General features: G+C 42.6%; 1 pseudogene; it reads right to left on the minus strand.

The window, feature by feature from the left end:
• Positions 1 to 1,915: 1,915 nt before the first annotated feature.
• On the minus strand, positions 1,916 to 3,553 carry LOC147889046 (aldehyde oxidase GLOX pseudogene; annotated as a pseudogene).
• Between the last annotated feature and the right edge of the window lie 6,347 nt (positions 3,554 to 9,900).

Here is a 9,900-nt window from a genome sequence, read left to right on the forward strand (position 1 = left end):
CTCCTTGAGTACCATTCTTCCTTTGTATTTGGAAAATTACCTTTCATATTTTGTTCATGATATCATGCCATAATGCAAAGTTTTCATCTAAAGGAATGATCATGTGAACATATTTTGGATTGTAATGCACTCCAAAAGATACTACACTATTTCAAGAAAAGTCTATGAATTTCATAAAAATAATAGATCGTATGACACACTAATGTTGAATTTATTTCTTTTGCAATTAAGATTCTATCAAATTAGCCTTTAAGTTACCAATAAGTTTCAAAATATATAAGTATAGAAAAAAGCAAAAAATAGGATAGAAAAAATAGTTACATCCCATTCTTTTCAAGAAGAGTATCCTTTAGCAACTCTAGTTTTACACCTAGTGGGTCTCCCAAATGCAATCCATTGATTCCATAGCTTCTTTAATTGTTCACACTTCCTAACTCGTTAGAGTTTTTCATTTGCATTTCATGAAATCAATAAATAGTCATCTTGATCCACAAGGGTTCATGATGAGTTCTTTGAACAAATTGCATACATGTTAATCCACAAGGACTCTATACACAAATTCATTTAGTGTAATGGGATCTTGGAACATCTCTTGCATGGAGTAGAAGTAGCCTCTCAATTACATTGGGAAGGACATATGTTGGATAGCCAATGGCATTGCTTAAGGTTTAGCTTATTTGCACGATGGGTATGGTTTGCCTATTATCCATGGTGACTTAAAGCCAAACAACATGCTTATTGACTCGGGCTTTTAGGCATGCATTGGAGACTTTGAAATCTCTAGGTTGATCATCAATCCATCCATTGTAATGACTCCTATTTCCTTTACCTTCAAAGACTCTATTTGGTTACATGGCACCTGGTAAATTAGTCTCCCATTTCTTTTTCAATTCATCACAACATTATCCCTATTCGGGCACATTTTACACAAACACAATTATAAGACAAAAGATCAGTATAGACACGTTTGTGAGCGTTGTTCCTTATTCAACTTTCATAGCTCGTCTAGCATCCACGAAGCTCCAGATATGTAATTAGTGGGTGGTTTTGTAGAGTCTGCATATAATTCAACTCAAGTGTTTACTAAGGTAGATGTATATAGCTATTGCATTGTGGTTTTGGAGATGTTGATTGCAAGGAGACTGATTGATGAAGATTTTATTATAGAGCTAAGTTCTTCATTTCCCAGGAAAGTTATGCAAGCATGTCTTGAATATTGATGAGTTTCTACATTTCACCATGGCCTACTAGTTTAGCATATACTCGTGTACCATCTTATCATGCCCATACCCAATAAGGTTGGATGGGAAGCCTTAGCCTTGAGATGAACCATTAGCTTTCCTAATATGCTCAGTTTTTTTACATCCATTTCTTTACATTTTCATCGTGTTCAATTACTCAAGAGTGCTCATGGAGGGCATGATTGTCATAAAACCAACATCCTCCATTGTCAAACACTACTCTCACACAAGGAAGAAAGATTTGCAATCATATTCATCTATATATTTCTCAAGAGAAGGAAGAAAGACTTGCAATTATATTCACCTACAAGGTTGTGCATTTATGTAATTCGTTGTGGACATGACTATATTGACAAAAGCAATGTCACCCATTGTTGAAAACCATTCTCACAAGGAAGCTAAATTCAAGTTATATTGATCAGTGGTGGTGGTGGCAAGACGCCATCTACTACAAGTAAGCATAGATCTTTGCCTTCAAACATGCTACTTGATGAGCTTGTTATTTACAAAGATTAAAGAGGTACAAAGCTTCTAGCACTTAGATTCGTGTAGAACTTTACATTGTTGAATTGAACGGGAAGATTCAAACGATAAGGTTTACCCCGATGATCCTATTGAAGTTACAACAATCTTCAAAGCTCGGGTTCGAGTGATTGCTTTTAAAAAATTCTCGGTTATATGAGTGCAGTAAGTTGGATCCACATTGCTGGCCCTGCGATACCTGACTGCACTGGAAAGAGCATGTAGTACGCAGGTGGAGCTACATTGCCGTTGGGCGGTGCGGTGACCGTGACACTATAGAGATTCGTGCCCACTGCTCTTGTTGTCAATGCGACGCCGAGTTGCAGCAATCGCTGTCCTTGTGCAAAAGAATGGGAGGAGAAAGGTGCAGAGATGAGGTTCATCTCTATCGAACCTGATGGTTGCTGGGACATGGAGAAAGAAACGTCGAACACTTGACCAAACGTTACAGTCGACGGAGCCGATACAATGGTTGGGCGCTGGGAATCGTAATTCGACTCCCTGTAAGGGGGTGAGTATGCCTCCACGCGAAGCTCGGTGGGGAACAAACCCGTGAGGGTGTAGAGGTAGTGCGTGTTGCTTCCAGCGAGCAAGACACTACCATCGGGAAGAAGATTGGCGGTGGAATGATACATGCGAGGGATGGTACCGGCTGGCTGAAGGCTGAATTGACTGGAGTCTGGGCGGTAGATGACAGGATTGAGAGCGGGGTTTGAGGCGAAGCCCCAACCTTGAGATCCATTCTGGGCTCCGTTGATGATGAGAACGTCTCGTGAAGGGAGCAACAGCATGTCGCCCATGCAACGACGCAAAGGCATGGTTTCCATGCTCCATGATGCAGTTGCTGAAAAGAGCTGCATTCGGCCACAGGATTGCGAGCATCCGAGCTGCAGATGGGGTTTTAGGAATGCTCCCCACTGAGCTCCACCGCAGATCAACACCTCCGGGGCATCGAACAGGGGGTAACTGAGTGCAAGAAGCACGGAGCTTCCTGCAGATGGGTAATTGCGTGGCTCTCCGGGAATCCTCGGGTATGTGCGCAAGACTGTGTTGATGGTGTAATCGAGACGGATGGAATCTCTGTTGGCAAAGATGAAGAGGCTTCCGTCGGGCAGCAGATGCACGAAGGGATAGTAATTGTCTTTCTGGGAATCAGTCGTGCTATTGAGGAACTGCAAGAAGAAGCTGCCCTCCCCTGGTGTTGTCTTGGGGATGAACTCGTAGGTAAAGACCCCGCTTCCACCCACAGTGATCACCCTACCATCTGGCAGGAGAGTGCTGGTGGAATACCAGCGAGGATCTGTGAGCGTCTGCGTTACGTCTTCTACCCAGTCGCAAGTTCCAACGTCTGCGGGGCAAGGAGCGAGCCTTCTGAGCTTGTACTGACCATCGTTATACCCGCCCAGTTGCAGCATTGTTCCATCAGCCAGGAACTGGCCCGAAGAGCACCAGGTATCTGTGAGTATCATGAGGGGACGCAAGCGGGTAGAGCCGACGTCGTTGCCCGGAGTGAGCATGACGGAGTGAGCGGAGCAATCGTGCTGGAGGTTCTGATCGTTTGGGTCATTTCGGCAGATGCCGTTGGGGAGATTGATGAAAGAGCGTCCGATGTCGGTTCTGTCCAGCAGGATGGCAGTGCCGAAGGGGGTGATGGCGGTATGCATGGACGCGATGCCTGCGTTGTCGGAAAGGAGAGTGAATTGCGCAAGGACATGGGCGGGCAAATTAGCGCAAACAATGAGCAGGAGCGTGAAAAATGAAGTGATAGTGCCAGCGCCAGCGCCAGCCATCTGGATGTTGAGTCTAAAAAGCCCTAGTCTCAAGAGCAGATCGTCACGACGATGAAGCCCAGCGAGATCGACCAATTCTACAGCTTGTGCATTCGAGCGTAAGGTCTATGGATGCAAACGCTGATTTGAAAGGCTCGGGAAGTCGGGGGCAAGAGCATCAAACTGCGCTGCCGCTGATGTTTTACAAGGCATCTAAACTTCTCCATGGTGATCCCAAATCACTGCATCCCAAGAGCCTTTTATACTTCCTACACCGTTGACTAGGCCTCTAGCATCTGAACAAAATCCGCATCACCCGTTTCTTGGTTGTTGTGCCGCTCCCATCCCGCATGATTCGAGCTCAAAAGCAAGGTCCCTTGAGGGTTGCGGCTCGAAATTTTCGATCGAGCTTGGCCATCAAACTGCTAATCCCAATACGATCATGTACATAGCGATGCTTTTACGCCAGGATTGACAGCTTGCGCTTCTTGTAATATTCATCAAATCCATGCAAATCCATGAGCATTCCAGTTTTTCTGATCACTTTCCTAAAGCCACGGTTCCAGAGTAGATAGTGCATCTCGATCTGCTTGGATCGTGCTGCACCCCATTCTATAATTTCCAAATCTTGCACATTGGCAGCAAAGCAGTCGTCGATAACTTAGAGGCACATCATTGGGCGCGCACTCTCACGTTTTTCTCCGGTCGCTTGCTTTTCATTTGATCAACTAAACTATGTTTACGCATTTCTCTAAGGATATCCGTGGATAGGGGCTTTTGGATAACATGTTTGCTCGTCGTGCCTTTGTAATACAAGGTGGCAAAATCTGCTTTTAATGAAGCTCTGCCTTTCAAAGGCCTCAAAACCCAATAATGAAGCGAGATAAGTACAAAATACTTGTTGGGATAAGCTTCTAGAGGCAAAGTAATACCACCCATTGCCTAATACTTAAAACTAGTCCGAACAAACCTCTGACCCATCTTCTCGTTGCACCAAGTGAATTTTCCCAATAAAGTAGCATCCATCTTAGCACAACTAGTGAGCCCATGGTTAAAGCAAAGGTTTTTTCTCTTAGAATCACAACAAGACAAAGCACCTACAGATGCGCACACAGACGCGTTTTCTTAACTAAAAAAAACTTACGAGTGCATCTATTGGCGCACCTACAGACCCGCATCTAAAGGCGCGTCTATATAATAGACAGACGTGCCTAAAGAAGTGCTTATAGATGCGCAGATAGACGCCTTGCTAGAAATAACAAAAAAACAGACAGACGCATACATAAATGCGTTTATAGACTATGTACGCATTTATAGACACATACATAGACGCATTTATAGACACGCTTATAGACGCTCTACAGAATCTTTTTTGTTAATAAAAGTAGAATTTTGTGAGGTTGAACAGAATGTTGTGTAGTGTATGCTATGTAGTTACAAGAATCCCATTTCCACATTGTGCAATTCAATTCTTACAGCCAACCACATTTTAATTACCACGATTGCAAGCACGTCTATAGCCAATGACTACAATTCCGAATAAAACATTACAACTCCAAAAAGTTTAGTTTACAAGGCATTAATTATTGATAGAACATTGCACAAGGAAATTGAAAGCCAAAAAAATAAAAGAAGTGTATATTAATTCATAACTCAAAAAGTGCTTATATGTACATACAGCACGAAGCCAAGCCACGTCTTGTGGCTTCAAGTATAAAAAATAAGAGGAGTGTATATACAAGAGAGGCACGAATACAAAAAAGAGTAGCTAGCACTACTTCTACGACTAATCTAAGTTCTCCACGTCCTCGCTCCCTTCTTCGCCCCCGTCTTCGCTCCCTTCTTTCTCATCTTCTTCCTCTTGATCAGCCATAAGGTCCTGTAAATGAGGAACAACATGTATCAATGTATGAAAGATCAAATCTTTACACATTATTTAATTACTTTCAAATACCTGGGGGGCGCTCCAGTAGCTCGGATATATTGCTCCTCAATAATCAACCTATCATCATAGAAGTGCCTCCATATATCTCCTCTACGATGGTGGTGGTGGTAGGCTATCTCGACAGGAGTAGGGTACCTGCCCACGATATCAAGCTGCAAGATGACACAATTTGCGGAGGGGTTAGTACAAAGAAACAACCTCCTAATAAACTACATAAACAATATAATTTGAGATTGATACTTACAAATTGGGCCTCCCATGATTCAATACCCCCTGCTCTAAAATACATGCTTCCATATTGCTCCATTTAGATCCTTCATGTCTCCATGTGCTGCAGATTGGGGTCCCGCCTTCGCTACCTTCATTGCTTTCTTCCACTCATGCTTATGAGCGGTGTGAGGCTGGCCCCTTGGTGGTTGACCTCCCTCGAGCCTGGCAATCTCGGCTAGTGCTTGCTTGTTAAGCAAATATCTTTTATTGCCAAGTATCATAACAATCTTTAACTTAGACCATTTATTTGTGAACTGAACATTGGGGGGATTGGGATACCTAGAGCGAATAGTAGCGAGGGTCTCATTAGCTAACTTTTTTGAATGGTCTTTGTAGTGAATAAGGCAATCTCTGTAGTCGTTAGCAATTATAGAGCACGTGAAGGCCATGATGTCCTTCCCCCGTGCATCCATTAAGAAGCCTCCTATTTGAGTGATGTCATAATAAATCGTACCATCACCCTCTTGCACGTCTGTATCATCTGAATCATCCTCGTCCCCACCACTACCTTCCCCAAAGCAGGCTGCCATGCAACCCCCACCGCTCTCCCTGCTGCTACGCCTGTTGCCCTATTGTGTTAAGCTAGTATGTTGGCCACTCGTAGCTAGAGAAGTGACTCTCGATTGCATGATAGTACGCTGACCACTTGTAGCTCGAGAAGCGACTCTCGATGGCATGGGAGTATGCCGGTGGCTCTGCGAGGCGGAAGGACCTCCTGATCGCAGGGGGGAGAAGGGGCTCGGCTCTGTAGGCGGCTAGGCTGTCTCAACTTTGCTGGGGTAATCTCAGCTGGTGTGGGATTGGGGTGGTTTGGAGTTTGTACTGTTGACTCCTGGGGAGTGTTTATAGTACTCATCATGTATGTGTATAACCCCGCAAGAGTGGGAGGGTGCCCCAAAATATTATATAACTCTTGAAAGATGGCATCCCGAAGATCATGTGAGACTGAAGAGCTTCCTGGCCACATGATGAACTGAAGAAAAGAAAAGAAGAAGATTACCATCGAGCATGCCCTTGTCACGAGATGCAAAAGAAAAAATAGAGTGACAGCCTGACATTGAGCAAGCATTTATAGATTTTTGCAAATGTTCTTTAAATTAGAGTGATAGAAGTCTGTATCTGCTTGCTCAATGTCAGGCTATTGAAGCTTCACATGGGGAAAAAGAGAGAAGGAAAGAGAGGAAAAGAGAGGAGAAAAAAGAAAGGAGATAAAAGAGAAAAGAGAGGAGGGAAAGAGAGAAAAAGAGATGAGAAAAGAGACGAAAAGAGAAGGAAAGAGAGGAGATAAGAGAGAAAAAGAGAGACGAAAAAGAGAAGAAAAGAGAGGAAAATAGAAACAAGGAAAGAGATGATAAAAGAGACGAAAAGAGAGGAAAAGGGAGGAGAAAAAAGAAAGGAGATAACAGAGAAAAAGAGAGGAGATAAGAGAGAAAAAGAGAGGAGAAAAGAGAAGGAAAGAGAGAAGAAAGGAGAGAAAAAGAGAATGCAATCCCTTATTTCCTCATGAATGCAATCCCTTTCTTCAATGATGCTTTCCCTTTCCATCATTCATGCAATTCCTTTCTTCAATCATATAATCCCTTTCCATCATTCATGCAATCCCTTTCTTCATTCATACAATCACTTATTTCCATCATTCAATATGCAATCCTTTTCTTGGAAATGGAAGTGGAAGGGGAAGGGAAAGAGGGAAAAGGAAAGGGGAAAGGAAAGAACACATAAGATTGTTGGAGCGCGTCTATAGACACGTCTAACAGCGTGTCTATAGGCGTAGCTATCTGTTTTTCCAAAAGATAGATGTGTCTATAGATGCATTGTCTATTTTCCCAAAAGACAGACGCATCTATACGCTATTAGACATGTCTATAGACGTGCTCCAACAGACGCCTTTTTCTAAGAAATTGAAAAGGACATGTGCCCGACCTCAAAAAGAATAACACTAGTACAAAAAACATCCGTTCCTTGCATACGACAAAGGACGAATCCAAAGAGAGAAACTTTCAAAGAAGATCAACCATCAAGCACCTCTTACAGTGTATGGCCAGTGATATTGGTGAATTATAATCTTCCACCCTCTATGGCAATGATTAAGAAAGGACATGTTATGTTATCCCTTCTAATTCTAGGGAAACATAAAGTCAAAAATCCTGATGTATATTTGGAGCGTTTGATTGGTGAAGGGGAGCCGGGGGTGAGAGGAAAGTTAATCAAATAATTTGATGGGGGAGTTTAAGTGCGGAGAAGAAAATGTGAGGATAAGTAAACGAAAATCAATAAGTGATCAACAAATTTAATATTTCGCCTAAGAAGCTCGTGCAAACTTAAATAAGTGATCAACAATTAATAATTAAAGGCCATATAATTATTTTAAGAACAATTACATAACTAAATAATTAAAAATCTATATGAATACATATAATTGTATATAAATATAGATATATATAAGATATTAAAAGGGAAGTAAATAAGTAAACAAATAAAGTAAAAAGGAAGCTTTCAAGTGGGGTTCATTTTGAGTAAATCAAACATGGGGGATAAGGGTGGGGGTGTGGGGACCAATGTGTGTGTTTGTAAAGTAAAGAACAAGTGTGTGTGTGTATGTGCGCCTCCTCTCCATCCGTTCATGCTGCAAGGAGCTTGTTGATTAGCATAACATCAATTGTACTAACGAAGTACGCCCCCTCTCCATCCGTTTGCCGCCTACACCGTGTGATTTTCGTTGGCTTTTAGGGTCTCTCTCTCTCTATCTATCTATCCCTCTCTCTCTTTCTCTATATTCAAAAGGGAGTAGGTCATCGGGGGGGGGGGGAGGAGGAAGAGTAGGGGAGAAGAAGAAGAGGAGCAAGAGGGAGGCGAGGGGGAGGTGAAGGCTGGGAATGGAGAAATGGCAAGAGTAATATCCACTCTGGTAGCAACAGGGAATATAGAGAAGGAGCTACAACCTTTGTACAAGTAAGAGCTCACAAGGGACTAGCTCTTTAAGGACATGCTCAGATTTGGTTCTCAAGCTATGTGTGTTTAAATAGCTAAGATGCAATAGAGCTTGAAGGGGGGAGAGAGAGAGAGAGAGAGAGAGAGAGAGAGAGAGAGAGAGAGAGAGAGTTTAAACATGTGTACAAATGAACGTGATTAGGAGGGTTGGGGAATTCCCAACCCTTCTAATCGCTTTCTTTTGTACACTTTATATGGTGTGTAGAGAGAGAGAAAGAGATAGAGCCTAGAGAGAGAGAGAGAGAGAGAGAGAGAGAGAGAGAGAGAGGAGGGAGGGAAACACACACACATTTTTTTCAAAAAAAATTCACACACACACACACACATATCCCTGACTCTAACCCCAAAACTACCACTTTGTTGTAAGTTGGATAGATTTTGAAAATCACCATAAAATGTAATTCTTAAATTAAAATAAAAATTTCCCCACTTTTTTTCATTTAGAATAAAATAAAAAATTATTGGCAATACATATATATAGCTTATACACGTACTATTCTTCTTCCTAAGCTTTAGCTTTAGACAATCAACCCCCTTCTATCCCCCACAATCCCCATTCAATTCCGAACCCTCAGCTCCCCCTAACCACTCCCTAACCTTGCTTATCCCTAACCACCTTGTAACCTAGATCCATGGATTCCAAACTTCTTTTGGCACCTTTTTTTGTAAAGCCCAGTTTTGTCCCCTCTCTCTTTTGGCCTCACTTCGTCACAACCAATGTTTACTTTACTAGCCACACACTCACAATCTCAATGCAAACCCTAAAAACTACCCTAACTAGTCATTCAAAACTCAACCTCTTCAAATACGTCTTTAACTCCCTCACTGCTCATGCACTTTCTTGAGCATTGGGAAAGGATTCCTTCTTCATTTACCTTCACACTATTTCCTCATTCACATTCGTGTGCTCATGTTGAGTCCCCCTCTCACATTGCTTCCTTTACTTATTCCTCCTCTGTTGCCTTTGTGTACAAACAATGTCTCCTTCTAGCTCCCTTGTAAGCTCCTCACTACCCTCTTCTCCATCCCAAGCTTGTTATGACAACCTCTCAGCTTGGTGTCGTCAATTCTAGTGCCACCTTGCTACCCTTCCCTTCTTTGTGTGCCATTTCTTACATAGTTCCGGCTCCATTGGTTGCTTGTCTCCCCTATGAAGAAGTCA

This window comes from Dipteris shenzhenensis, chromosome 21 (assembly GCF_047967505.1).
Source record: "Dipteris shenzhenensis isolate YYH24624 ecotype China chromosome 21, Dip_SZ_1.0, whole genome shotgun sequence".
In the NCBI taxonomy this organism is placed as follows: domain Eukaryota; kingdom Viridiplantae; phylum Streptophyta; class Polypodiopsida; order Gleicheniales; family Dipteridaceae; genus Dipteris; species Dipteris shenzhenensis.